The sequence below is a fragment of the Poecilia mexicana genome, unplaced genomic scaffold (genome assembly GCF_051168715.1).
Source record: "Poecilia mexicana isolate PSO_F unplaced genomic scaffold, ASM5116871v1 scaffold_23, whole genome shotgun sequence".
Lineage (NCBI taxonomy): Eukaryota > Metazoa > Chordata > Actinopteri > Cyprinodontiformes > Poeciliidae > Poecilia > Poecilia mexicana.
Genome location: NW_028263392.1, coordinates 1,972,778 through 1,987,015, shown reverse-complemented (window position 1 = coordinate 1,987,015; position 14,238 = coordinate 1,972,778). Strand labels below are relative to the sequence as shown.

Genomic DNA, 14,238 nt, shown 5'->3' with positions numbered 1-14,238 from the left:
ACACTTCATTTTAGCCCAGGTAAATAAATCTTCACTGGAAGTTTGCAGTCTTTACCATGAAAGAAAGCAAGAAAACTTGCCTAATAAATGAAAAATGTTTTATGCTTTCCATGTTAGCAAACGTTTTGGGATTGTGGCCACTCCTGCCCTGCAATGGTTCAGCGAAGTCAGTGTGTTTTGGGTCATTACCATGTCACAGGGTCCTGTTGTACTTCAACTTTCGTTTTTATTTTATTTTTACACCTTGTCATGGTGGATAAGCTGACCATGCCCTGCTGCAACAAACGAGCAGGTTTACAAACTGTAAAGCATCTTCATGCTTTACAGTCTGTAAGGGGGTTTCTAGCGTGCTGTATTTGTTTTATGCTAAACATGTCCTGTGCTCTGGTGCCAAGTGCTACGTTTTAGACTCATATGTATGATATTACTATATCTATATTCTTCAGTCTGACCTCTGTTTTTCTTAGCGCAACAGCTTTCTCCTTGAATTTGACAGTTAAACTTTTCCGCCCTCTTCGCTTTAGTTTTAGCATTGGCGTTTTAATGCGAACACTTTGACCGGAAACGCAGAAACCGCTTTTATTTTGAAATCTCTCGCAGAAAACAACACACCAGGCAGCGTGGGGCGTGGTTTTATTTTGAAAAGTCGACGGAAGTTCGTCTCACCTCGCCGTGGGACTCTGTAGCTATCGGTTGCACCACTCCCGTGTCTGTCGACGTTAGGTCCTCCTCCAGCGTCTTTAAACTGCCTCCGCCGCCGAACAAACGACATTTTTCGGGCACCTCGTTTACAAACACGCCTCCCTTTATGTGTGTTTCCGAGGATATTTATCTCTCCGTGGGAGCCTCTGGTACATAACGCGAAAACACAAGCGGAGCTGTGTTTTTTTTTCTTTTCTTTTTCTTTTTGTAAGAGCCGCTGCTGACCGTGGTGGGCGGATAAAGGCAAGCCGAGGAGGGCATCCGGCCCTGGCAGCTCCGGGGAGTCCTTCCTGGAGGGACAGGATTTACCATTTTCAGGTAAGCCGAGCTCAAATGTCCTCGCGCAGCCTGTCCGATAATGGACACGGCGACGTTGCTTTTGTCTCGACGGAAAAGGACGAAGTGTTAATAACTGGCTGTGTGGTGCGTGGGGATGAGAACGAAGAGGAAACGGTAGCTGAGAAACAATTCAGCCAGAGCAATGCCATTGTGCGTGCTGTGTTCACTTCATTATCACAGAGATGCCGTTGGTTTGTTCACATTACATTTACATTTTACAAAATGATTACAAAATCATTTTAAACGCACAAATATAATACCTGAACAACATGGATGATGGTTGCACCTTTATGCCATTTTTTCTGTAATCAGTGATCTTTCTAATTTAAAATAAACACATTTCGTTTTTATACTTAATGCATGTTACCATAATAATGCTGCACTATTTCACAATGCCTTCTAACTGGAGGGATCTTAAAAGTATGCAAACTGTCACAAGTGGGTGTTTACTTCTAAGCCTCCGGCAACACAACACTTTGACCAATTAAAGTCATTTTACTTCGAGCCTGAACTTCTTCCTTCTGTTGCATTAAAACCCTGTTGATGTTTATTAAGGCACATTAGAAGCAGGCATGCTCTCTTCACGTTTGCCCTCCTCATTTGTGGATACGTGCATCAGCATCAGGAATGCACCACCCCTGCTGTCTCCCTGGCAACGCTGAGATGTTGTAAAAGGGTGTAATCTTCCCAGAGAGCAATCTGTGTTTGAACGATATTGAAACGACTCTGCTCATCAGTTTTCATCAGTCCATATGAAGGAGTGAGTGAGTGAGTGAGTGATGATGATGATGATGATGATGATGATGATGATGATGATGTTGTTTTCATGCTATTATTATTATTTTCATGTCCAGTTTCATTTACATCTGTTGTCCTTCATCTGGAACAACAGGATGTTTTTGTTTTTGTTGTTGTTTTGGCATTGCATGGAACTGAATGTGTGTGTATTGACCCACATTGAGATCTAGGCTGTGGGTTGTGGAATTGATGCCCCCTTTCTGGTTCCTGCCCCATAGGATGGAGTAATTACCCCTGTCTGTGTCTGTGGGGCATAGGCAGAGTTAGTATTGATTGGCCTCTGCATTATGGAGCATATAGAGGGAACATAGAAACTGCTTGGTGTGATGAAAGAACATAAAGTCCCACTCCCAGTTTCTATTCTTGATATATTTTTGGACAAATAAGGGTGGTGTTGGTATGATATGGTTGGGGCTTCAGTTTGTTTTTTTATTCTGTGTCCTTTAAAAATAATAATAAAAAATATATATGAGAGATAGATAGATGGATATATTTCAATTCAAAAAATACTTTATTTATCCTAAAGGTTGTAACATGTTTGATCAAAGTATCTTCAAAGAGTCGTTGTGGGCAAGAATGCTGCGGGTGAGAAGCATCTCCTGTTGCAGTCAATCTTCCAATGAATCTGAAGACGCCTCTAACCAAAGACTGTTGCTTTATGATAGTCTTGTGCTAAGAGCTCGATTTCCAGCCAACAGAGACAATATTTCGCAGTTCCCATTGACCATATAATTGCTCAAATTGAAATAACAAAAATAAAATTGCTTAAAGGAGCAATGTTTCTTACCATAAGAAGTTTTTGCGCTAGGATAAGGTGGGTTTTCCAGCCAAATTGAAATAGCTATATTTTGCTAAACTACAACGGAAACTCATTTTCGCATAACACAAGTCACTTGATCAACAGCCAGATGTTACTACCATCAGAAACGACAAAGAAGACAACAGAAAGTTGTTGGAGGATGGTGGTGTCTTAGTTTTTTTTCCCAACAATGGCTCCATCAGGCTAAAATAAAAATCTTCTTGTTTCATCTTCCCATAGTGGTAAACAACTGAGTCTCAATCTTTCTTTGTGTGATGTGCTCTGAATTATCTTATTATTTGGTTATAGTGTAAAAACACAACACAAGTTTTTGAGGTAAGCTTGTTGAAATGTTTAAGTTAGGATTATGGAGGCATATTGAACGAAACAGTGTTTGTATCGATGGCTGGAACACTGGAGTCTAAAGGTGAGCCTATCTAAACTTCTGGACATCGGCCTGCCTGAGACTCTGTTGCTATAGGCAACCATTCCAGAAGCTTGCAGCGCTTTCTCTCTTTTTATGTAATGCTTAGTTGAGCCGATGTTTTATTGATTAGAGGAGTGTGTGTGTGTGTGTGTGTGTGCGTGTGTGTGTGTGTGTGTGTGTGTGTGTGTGTGTGTGTGTGTGTGTGTGCTTTCAGTTACTTGTGTGTGCATGTGTGGCTTTTGTGTTTGGGCCTTTCAGACGACCCATTAGTCTAAAAGCAGAACATATTCAAAACAAAAAAATTATAATAATCTGAAAATAGTTCCTTCCACTAAGTGTGTGTGGTTTGTTTTACTTTAAAAGAAGTGCAGAAATGGTGCAGATTTTTCCTCACTGCTGACTGTAGTGTGCTGCAGTGGACTTCTGTCTAATTTTTAGACGTTTTTGCTGTCTGGTTCAGATTTTCATGACAGATGTTAAAGTTGATCAACGTTTTTCTTTGAAGAAAGAGCCTCATACATTATATATTTCATCAAAATGAAACATATGTCTGACCCTTTTAATGTTTTGCATTTAACAAAATCAAATTTATTTTGTTTGCTTCAACAAAATTTAGCATGTTTTAGTTTTTTGTTTGAACAGATAACACAATGCCATGAATTTTTGAATTTAATAATTAAAAAAAATCCCATAATTGCTTTTAACTTGGCAATTTTGGTCCTTAGGATAAAAAGTTCAGATGTCACTTGGTTAAGATTTTAATGTCCTATTCACAAATGTTGAAACTTGTAAAGAAAAATCCAGAAATTATCCACAGATCTCCGATCAGTGCATCTCCAGAGGAAGCCACTGGCTTCTGCTGCCACTGTTAGCTAATCTGTGCATGTATGACATGAAGATGCTAACAGAGTTTTTTGCTACAGGTACAGAATGCTCATATTCTCTCAGTAGTAAAAATAATCTAAAAAAAAAAATCAAAATTATTGCTTTAAATCACTCTTAAAGACCAGAAAAGTATCAATTAATCATTTGGAGACTACCTTTCTTTTCAAATTAGCTTTTTAACACAAAAATAGAATTGTTTTCACGATTTAAACATCCGTTCTAACTCTTATTGTTCCAGTTGTTGCTATAATAATTGCTTTCTTCTTGTATGTTAACATGCATTTGTATGAGGAGATGAAAATGGAACAAAGTTTTTGACCTGATCTCTTTCTGTCCATGTACATCATAAACTGGAGGTTCTAATTGTTGGCTTGCTTTTGAGGGCGATCCATTTATTCCAGGGCTTTTCTGCCTCAGTCCAGTTTGTATGGGCATACTCACACAAGCGGCCGTCCGTAGCTATACGAACGCACACATACACACACCACTGAGAAAGTTATGTTAGTCATGCAAGGAATGTCAGTTGTTGGGAGCACATTGTCTTTTTTTTTTCTTTTTTCTTTTTTGCACAAAACCCCAGAGGATGTTTCCCACTTCAAATAGAGTCAGACTTTATTTACTATTGTAGAAAAACCCTTCATATTGCATTCATTTGTGCTGTTTCTTATGAATTTGTTGGCTCATATTCTAACTTCATGCGTCCTTTTTCTCTGCCGTCAGTCCTTGGACAGTTGCCCTCTTCAAGCCTTGTAAGCATGTTCTCTGGTGTGTGTGTGTGTGTGTGTGTGTGTGTGTGTGTGTGTGTGTGTGTGTGTGCTTCCTGCACGGAGGATTGAGCGGGGTGAGATCGGCTCCTAATCCTGAGATTAGGCCGTGGCGTCGTAAGAGCAGCAGCAGACGAGGATTAAACACACTCGCATGCACACACTCATAAAGGTTACGCGTTCAAATAAACATGCTGCTCATTCATAAAGTTGCTTCCCCCCACTGAAAACTCAAGTGGTATCATTTGACAGTGAAATATTCATCACAGAGATGAATATTTCAGCGGATGGAATTTCACTCTTTTTACTCTGCCTTCAAACTACATCAGTGAAGTTTTTCAATCTGGTTTTCCTTTTTCTCATTTTAACCTGGGCTCAGTGGCAGGATGAAGCATTAAGTTATAAACCAGGTAACCCACCTGAAGTCTGGCTCCTCCTGTCCTTTTCTTGTCAGAAACTTGTTCATTCTGCTGCTGCTATGCTAGCTTGAGAAGCAAAACAGATTAATATATTTGACTGGCAGCCAATCAGAAAGATGAGCATGGCAAATTTCAATAAGTTTGTTTGATTTATATTTTAAAAAATAATTTTATATTTTAGAATCTTTTATCATCCTTCCAACTTTCTGAGGCCTCCCTAATGCCTTTTGGTGATCCCACAGAGGGCTGCGGCCCCCACTTTAAAAAACACTTAGAAGGTACAAGTGTCACACTAATATGTGTACTATGTACACATCTGCTGCCAGATTGATGTTCAAAGTGCTTCTCAAATGATGCAGCAATAACCCAATTAAACAGTTAATATCCTGCCAATCTATGCAGACACTTTGTGTGCGCTGTTGAAAATTCATCTCATCTCATGATACTGAAGGGTCTGATTCTGTGTTACCTGCTCTAAGTATTTTATTATGCAGTCTATAAATGTTCTAGACTGCATGTTGGGAATTAAACTTTCCTCTCCATGCGTAAAAATGAAGGAGACAATTATGTGACAGCCAAAGTAATGTACCCCGTACAATCTTATGGAATATAAAGATTTCTTTACTATTATAACTTCTCAAGTTTAGCGTCACAATGAATGATCACAAACTATTGATTCAAGCTGATAACCAGAGATTCTGAGCTACGTTTTAATGACAAATGTTGTCTTTGGTGGTCAGTTGCGAGTCATGACCCTGGCTTTAGTGGATCAGACAACCCACTGATGCAGGAAGCGCATGTTGAGGAGTTAACTGTGTTATTCTGACCCCTGCCAAACTTGGAGGTCATGGCTTCCCTTTTGAGATAAATGTTCCAACCACCTGCAGTCTTTCTTCTAACGACTTGAAGCTTTTAAAGCCTTTCCATCCTGATGTATCTCTTTTTAGGTCAACAGTAAGCAGGCTGGTTTGTTTTTCCTGTTTATGATGTTTAATTCAGCAACCTATTTCCTTCACTGCAGAGAGTAAATGTATCTGCATGCTGTAGCATATTAATTCAAAATACATCACTAGGTTTTCATTGCGCTCTTTTAAGACGCACTACTGTACATGCAACCAGAGAACCGCTGGGACAACATGTCTCGGAAGCCCCCTGTGCAGAGTGTTTCTCGTAAATTGTGGCTAGCTAGTGAGTGACACCAATTCAGATTAATATTTTCTTTTAAAGATGAGCTTAAAGTATTGGTTATTCCTGGCATTGTGATGCCAGAAATGTTGTAGAATTTTAAATAAGTTTCCAAAACAAAAACGATGAATAGGCAAGCTTTCTGAATTTATTCTTTGCAGCTTTCTCTACTTTTTGAAAGCATATATCTAAAAAAATAAAAACTATTAAAAGCCTTCAAAATATTTGCTGATGGTAACGTATTTTGTTGATTTTGGAATTCTTCTTCTCCCTGACCTCTAACCTACCAGTTCTTTTGGCAGTACTCACTTCAGATTGGACTCATTTCTAAAATCTAATGACAAAGTGCTGATTAAGTGAAATGAAATTTACTTGAATGAATTTTAACATCCGACCGCCTTACCCCAGAGTTTAAAGGTGACCTCCTACTTCAGTACAACCAGTTCTGTGGACTGACAGTCAAGTTATGATTAAAGGTCAGGCTTATTTGGGGCAAACAGCCCCAAGTCTCAGTGGAAATGAAAAGGCCATCAAGATGATCATTTATACCAGATGTTAAATGCATTTTTTAAAACTGTAGATGAGTGATTATAGTCTGATACTTTAATTTGTCTGTATTGCAGAAAGCTCACAAGCACTGCATATGGCAGTGGCGTCCAAACTTTTGCACAGCAGGCCAAATTCACAAGTTAAAGGTACTTGGAGGAATCATTTGTCCTACCAATTAAAAACACAAAACTATTTAGTTAGAAATCTTTTCTGTTTAGCTGCTCAGCAATAAGTTAAATATGCAATATTTAATGAAACAAAGTAGAACAGAGAACATTTTTATAGGGGTGAAAAACATATTTGGCATGTTGCCTTGTTTTGAGAAATCCTTTAATCTCCATGGTGACCATTCAGCAATTCAAAACACCTGGCTGGACGTAGCACCACCTTCAGGGAGCTGCAGCTTCCAAGCGTACGACCTTCCACCTTACAGAACACCTCTCCTCCACGACTCCTTCAGACTAGCCAGCAGCAATTAGCAAACATCTGGTGGAACTGTTCATCTGCTGAGCTCATTATAGGAGTTACTTCTCAGTGCAATGCTGATTAAATACATTATTAAAGGGTTAATAGGAGCCATTTTGTGATGACTTCCTGAAGGTGGAGTGTCAGAAACAACAAGAGTTTCTTAAAGAGTCAGAGGCCCAATGTCAAGGTGTTAAATCAGGAAGTAAAATATATTTTATGTCATATTTGATACAACAGTTTTATAATAACTGAAGGTAACATAGTTACTTCATACTTTGCTTATAACTGAACTCTAAAGCATCAAAGCTGATAGTTGCGGTTTATTCCCCAGTTTCCAGCAGTCTGAACTCACACAGATCGAGTCCACATCTCATATTTGGCAGCTAAGCTTTAAGTCAAAGCTAGCCAGCCAGGTTGCTAATTTGACAGTAGCTGTATTTGTAAAACACTCTACTAACAAAACAATCATTTGATGGAGTTGTTTCCGTGTCAGATAGACACGGCGGCTATAATTGGTACCTTTCTGTAACGTGATGGAAGCAGGAGAGCGTCGGCGCCAAGCACAGTCAGCTGTAGGCGTCATCCTGTTCCCGAGTACACCCCGTCCAACACGACTCTCACCATCTGCCCGCTTCGCTCAGACCTTTTCTCTCCACCACTTCTCACCTCTCTGCAACAACGGAGCAGATTCCGCCGGCTGTTGGATTGGAGTCAGCTGTGCTTACATGTTGCTCTACACATCTCCCACTCCTCTGAAGATCAGCTGGTGGAACCGGCCATCTCACAGTCCTGCCTCTGCCTGCTCAGTTTCTTTTTTAAGCTCCAAAAAGGAACATGTAATTACAGCCCCTCTGCCCCCCGCGCCTCTCCTCCCGCCAGGCTAATCATCACCTCTCAGACAGGCGTTATCTACAATCAGAGCCAATAAAGTGCATTGAAAGTTCACAGGAAACGATGGCTTTTTCTTGCCGCAGTGTTGGAGCCAATTGCAGCTCATCATTCAATAATCAAACTCTCCATTGATCTGTTGTGTACTTTTTCAGCAAATCCTGAAAATGTCCTAACTACACAGACTTGATGAAGAATTATTGAGTCAGCTTTTGGTGACCTTTTGATTTGACTAGCCAAAGCTACGTTCACACTGCAAGCGTTGATGCGTGAACAATCTGCTGCCCCGCAGTGACCTGCAGGCGCAGAAGATGTTCAGTTAAGGTCAGAATTATTACCCACCCTGATGAAATCACACTGAACTCTTACTATGCCCATGGAAATGGCCATAAAAATTTGTTCACACTTGCATTTATTCTACAAAAGCAGAAGTAAATCCTTTACTAGGTCTGATCAGTAGGTTTTATTGATGCACTGAATGATGACAAGGCCAACATTGTTGGACTTCTTGTGCTTTCTAGACAACTCTATTCAGTTAATTTAAAGCCACATCCGAATAGAATAGAAATGAAGCGTTCTTTATTTTAACATAGTGGGGAAAAACAAGCAGCAAATTAAAGGTAAATATTAAAGAGATCCATTTTTAGCTAAAGTACATGTATACATATATGGTGTGCTCTGTTTAAAAGAAACTGGCAGAAAAAAACAGACTTTTTACATGACATGATAAAACAGTCCAAATGACAGCAGTGATGGCTATAAAGCAGAGCTGGACTCTTTTCAGTTCATTGAGCTTTAAAAGAAACGGCCCAGACAACCATAGAATGTAGAGACTACAGAAGTCAGATTTATCATTTTGGCCTGCTGCAGCTGCTTTGGCTAGCTTTGGTAACAAAGAAATGCGCTCAGCGATTAATAAGCACCATAAAAAAGCCACTGCATCATTTAGTTGGAAATGACATTTTATTGCAAACTGGACACCAAAATAAAATAATTTGGCCTTCCTGAAGGATCCAAGTTCATGTCTATCATCCCCTATGTTTTTTGAAGTCTTTGACCTGCAGCTTTAATTAATCACTGCCACATTGTAGTTTTATAGGCACATTGTATGAATTGAATAAGACATGCTTTCTCTACAAGTTAGGCTTTCTCTATGCAAATTACACTTCCATAATGACAGATAGTGAAGCAGTTTGTCACATTTATGTGAAGTTTTAGAGTTTTTTGTGTTGGTGACCTGGTTAGTTGTGTAATGAGTTTGGACTACAATTGATCATCTCTAATTATTCATCTAAAAAATCTTGGAAAGTTTACCAACATGTAGAGAAAGCATTTGGTTTGGTAAACTTTCCAAAACAACCAGTACTGAATGAATTCTAGCTTTGCTGTTGTAAAATAAATAATGAATACAAAAAATCCTTACTACATTATTTTTCTTTCAGACGCCCCTTTTCTTACCCCCTTGTGCTTACTCTTGTTCTTGGTTTTGATTTTATTTTTCTGTAAATACATCACCAAAACTGAAAATAGCCGAGTCAGCCTTTTCCCCTCAGTCGCTACTTCCCCACCAAAGAGGGCCGTGGTTAAACGGATGTTTATGGTGGTTCTGACGTCTGACTGTCTGACCGGCCGGGTCACTGGATGGAGCCTTTTGAGCTTAAAAGTTACAGATGTCTGTCTGCAGCTGGATTCCAGATGAATCTTTTAATTGTTATTTACAGTGGAAACCAGAAGTTTACATACACCGCATTGAGACATTTTTCCCCTCAATGTCTGAAGTTAAATCAGACCCAACTTTTCCATTTGAGATCACAATAATTTGCTGGAGTTCTGGTCCATTCCTCCTGACAGAAGAACTGGACAAAAACACACTGCAGTTATTAAAGTTTCTTGGCTGGCCCTGCTGTACAGTGAAGAACAATAGCAGGTTTGTTTTACTTTCATTTCTTTCATTGGAGTTATTTGAAACTTGCTCAGTAAAAACGCCGACACGATGAAGTAACTGTTAACTTTTGTTAACAGTTAGTTAACCAAATATTACTTTGACTTCAAAATTTAGTTTACGCTGTATATACCAAATATGACTTAAAACTAATTTTACTTAATGCCTTGAAATTGGACCTCTGTCTCTTTAAAAACTTCTGTTCTTTCTCAAACTCCACCTTTAGCAAAGTTTTTACCAGCGTTGCATTGAGAAGTAGCTCATATTATGAGCTCAGCTGATGCGCAGTTTTACCAGGTGTTTGCTAATTGCTTCTGGCTAGTCTGAAGGAACTGAGTGGAGGAGTCACAGGGGAAGGCTGCTCTGTGAGGCAAAAGCTCAGAAGCTTGAAACTGCAGCTCTGATGAGGAGCTGCGTCACCCAGGTGAAATAAAAGCACGGTGGTTGACTTTTAGACCTTTGCCGAGGTTGATAACATCGATGGATAAGAGCAGCTTCACATGTAAAAATCGGCCGATCACCGATCTCCCAAAATTAAGGTAATGGGCACAGATAAATTGGTGCACCCCAATTGATAATATTCACACCGTATGCTCACTATTGGTTTGCTGTAGAAGCACTGCGGTGCAAAGAAGTCGACTAGAGCAAACCGCAAAAACTAAACTGTGGTTTTTAAATCAGAGCCCTGAGCCGACACATGCAAACATCCTGTGTGAGGCGAAGCTGCAGGATGATCACTCTGAGCGACTAAACGTTTGCATTCCTTTCTTTAGCCGTGTTTGTTTAGCCACAGTGTACCTCTTTCCTGATGATGCGGGCAGCGTAGTGTTACCTGTGAAGCAGCAGAGCACCCGGCTCTCCGCTGAGCGCTTGGCCTCCTCCTAACGCTGTGTATGATTATAGCCGGCGTGAAGACGTGATAAGAGGATCAGCTCTTCTGCACGTGAACTCTGTTTTGTAATTGGAGGATGAATAAAGTCTGTTGCCTTTGGTGTGACCTCAAGCTTCTCCCCCCGGCTCACACACACACTCATACACTGTACATATATCTCTTGAGTGTTTCAGTCTCAAACCTCAGCTTCTTCTTGCAGCAACTGGAGCATCCGGGCGTACAGTCAAACCTTTCCTGTCAGCTGAGTTCTCTGTGTGGCTGCGGCCTGCGGTCTTTCATCATGTGGCAATAGATCGGTGCTGTGATGATGCACCGTGTGCATTTGTTTGCATGTGCAGAATATGAGAAATGCTGCAACTTCCTTACCTGAAGGCAACATTTCTTCATTAATCCTGCTGATCTATCTTCTTTGTTTTCATGGCAGCTTGTCCTGTTTTGATATGCCAAGTTTTGGAGGCATTGACGTAAACCCAACAGATAATACTTTGGAGGTAATTTGGTGCTTTTAAAAAAAATGGTTCTCTGTATCATTTGCTCAGCAGCCTCCCCTCCAGGGTTTCCTAGAGGATGCCAGTGCCAGATGGGGCATAAAAGCCCTCCTGTTCTGGGTCTACCCCAGGGCTCCCCACAGTTGGATCAGTTGGACGTGCCCACCCCCCCAAACTGTGTCTTTGCTTTGTAAAAAGGCACCAGCTTTCCTCCTGGAGGCTGACCTCAGCCACAGTTTAAACTCACTTTTCTGGAAAACCGTCGTTCACATTGGTCTTTTTTTTTTTTTCCCCCAATGTCTTCTTCTGTGTTCCAACAACAACTTCAAGACTTGGCACTGGCGTTTATAACAACTAGGAGTCCTTCCTTCCTGCAAATTACACTTCCATAATGACAGATAGTGAAGCAGTTTGTCACATTTATGTGAAGTTTTAGAGTTTTTTGTGTTGGTGACCTAGTTAGCTGTGTAATGAGTTTGGACTACAATTGGTCATCTGTAATTATTCATCTAAAAAATCTTGCCATCACCTTAGCATCATTGTGCCATTTAGTTGGTTTATTGAAAAGCCTGTCATGTGGGAGCAAAAGTGAAGAATTGTGGAACATCAAGTTTTTCTGTATGTTCATCATCACTGTCAGGACAAGCAGTGGGCGATATAAACTTAGGATTTTATCACAATATTTGTCAGTACAACTGTGAATAATGATGCAAATTGGGATTAAGAAATAAGGGAGGAAATATTAAAACTAACCTTTTAGTCAGTGTTAACAATGAACTGAAATCTGTTGTGACAACGATAAATAAAAATTCTTCTCATGATCATATATTTTTCACGATAAACAACGACCCTTAGTCAGGTTGGGGTTTTAGTTTTGCAATAACCTTACCACCATATATATATGTTGGCCTAATTGGAAATGAATTTCAAAGCTATAATTATTAGTTAAGTTAATCAGAAAGTAGGTCATTCTGTCAGTTTCACTTTAATAAATCTTCATCAGCGCAGACAGTGTTTGCGTAACGTTGCATGAGATCAAGTTTATATTGGTTCGCTATGCACTATTTGGGAAGCGGTTATGTAAATACTGTTGCAGTGTTGCACATGTGCAGAATAAAAAGTGTGAGAGCTGCAGGAAAAAAAATCAGTGGCATCATGATGAGCTACACCAACGCTACCGAAAAGTACGGCAGATATGAAGAGGTTATTACACACCTGCAAAGCTTAACAAACATATTCAGTACATGGGAGTTAGTTTTATTTTTTTCATTGTTGGTTTTCTCAACAAGCTGAGGCGTCCTGATCGAGCGTCATGTCAGCAGGATAACCCGACACGTGCTCAATTCTGCTGCTTATAATGTAAAAACTTTCTATTTCATTCACTTTCACTTCTTCTCCAGAACTCTCTCCTCGGACATTTTCACACTGCTCGTTTCTTCTTCTTCCTCTCCTCCCTCGCATTCTCACCCACAGACACGTTTTCACCCTTTGTCTCACTGGAGGTTTTCCTATCGATGTGACCACATCAGGCTTTCTGTGGAGGTCATTCCTGCTCACCCCTCTGGCTCAGTCATGCTGCAGCTCCTCGTTTGGTTTCCTCCTGACCCAAACAAAGGGTCTTTCAGTGGAAAGCGCCCACTGCGCTGGGCAGTGGCACTGATGTTCTGTTTGTGCATGTTCTTTACACAAACACGTACTTGTGACTGTACTCAGCTGGGTTTGGATGGAATGGGCGCTCGGAGGCCGAAGACGGCGGCAAAGATCCAGTTGCCATTTTAGGCCGGTTGATCAGGATTCCTTCACCGTGCTTTGCAAAAGTTGCACGTTCTGTCACTAAAATTATAATGTTCATGTGTTTAGATGGGATTCTGTAGACAAACACCAATGTAATTAATTTACTTAATTTGTTTCTGTAATGAGAAACAGAGAGATTATATTGACATTTTCTGAGACTTTCCTGTACTGCACTAAGCAGAAAGCAGTTATTTGCGTATCTAAATGCACCATAGAGCTGTTAGGCTGTAGGAAGGTGAGACCCCTGCAGTCTGTTTGAAGTCTTTGTGTTGGACGTAGTGGTGCTTTGATTGTAACATATAGCAGGGAGACTCCAGGGTGTGTGTGCACCGCTGTGATCATCACATCACAGGGCTGACTGATGCTAACCTGAGGCACCACCATCATCATCATCATCACCCTCAGCTATCTTGGCTGTTAATACACCACCTATGTGGGTTCCCTTGTTTTTTTTTGTTTTGTTTTTTTCTGTAAATTCTTTTTTAGCTCAGCTCTACTTTTTCAGCTGGGTCCCTTGGATTCCATGGGTTGATGTTCTGCTCTCCGTACAGTGTAGGCAGTGAACAGGCTGAGAGGGTGGGAGGAAACGGTCAGGATTTGTGGACAATTGAAGGATTACATAATTTGCAAATGTTGTGAAACCAATGTGGAGAATCAGGTGAGCCGTAGATGGAACAGGAGAAATGTTAAAATATTTGATCCCGTATAAGACCGGATCAGTGTGGTTCTATGGTTCAATGTGAAAAATATCTGGCCTACTCGATCTTTTCACGTCAACACCTTATGTCTTTCACATGCAGCTATTCTTATCCCTCTCAAAAGAGAATAGGATGACTATTAATAGATATTTAATAATTTAAAAATGTATTGTAATGCAAAACAGTAACAAGTCAAATAGA

General features: G+C 40.2%; 1 protein-coding gene across 1 annotated transcript in view; it reads left to right on the top strand.

Annotated features, from left to right (window-relative positions):
* The first annotated feature begins 754 nt into the window (after window positions 1–754).
* Window positions 755–14,238, top strand: part of cdk17 (cyclin dependent kinase 17) — a 45,792-nt gene continuing 32,308 nt past the window's right edge. Inside the window, exon 1 of the mRNA XM_014975103.2 lies at window positions 755–1,020. The gene's annotated coding sequence lies outside the window, so the exon portion shown is untranslated. The remainder of the gene's footprint in view (window positions 1,021–14,238) is intronic.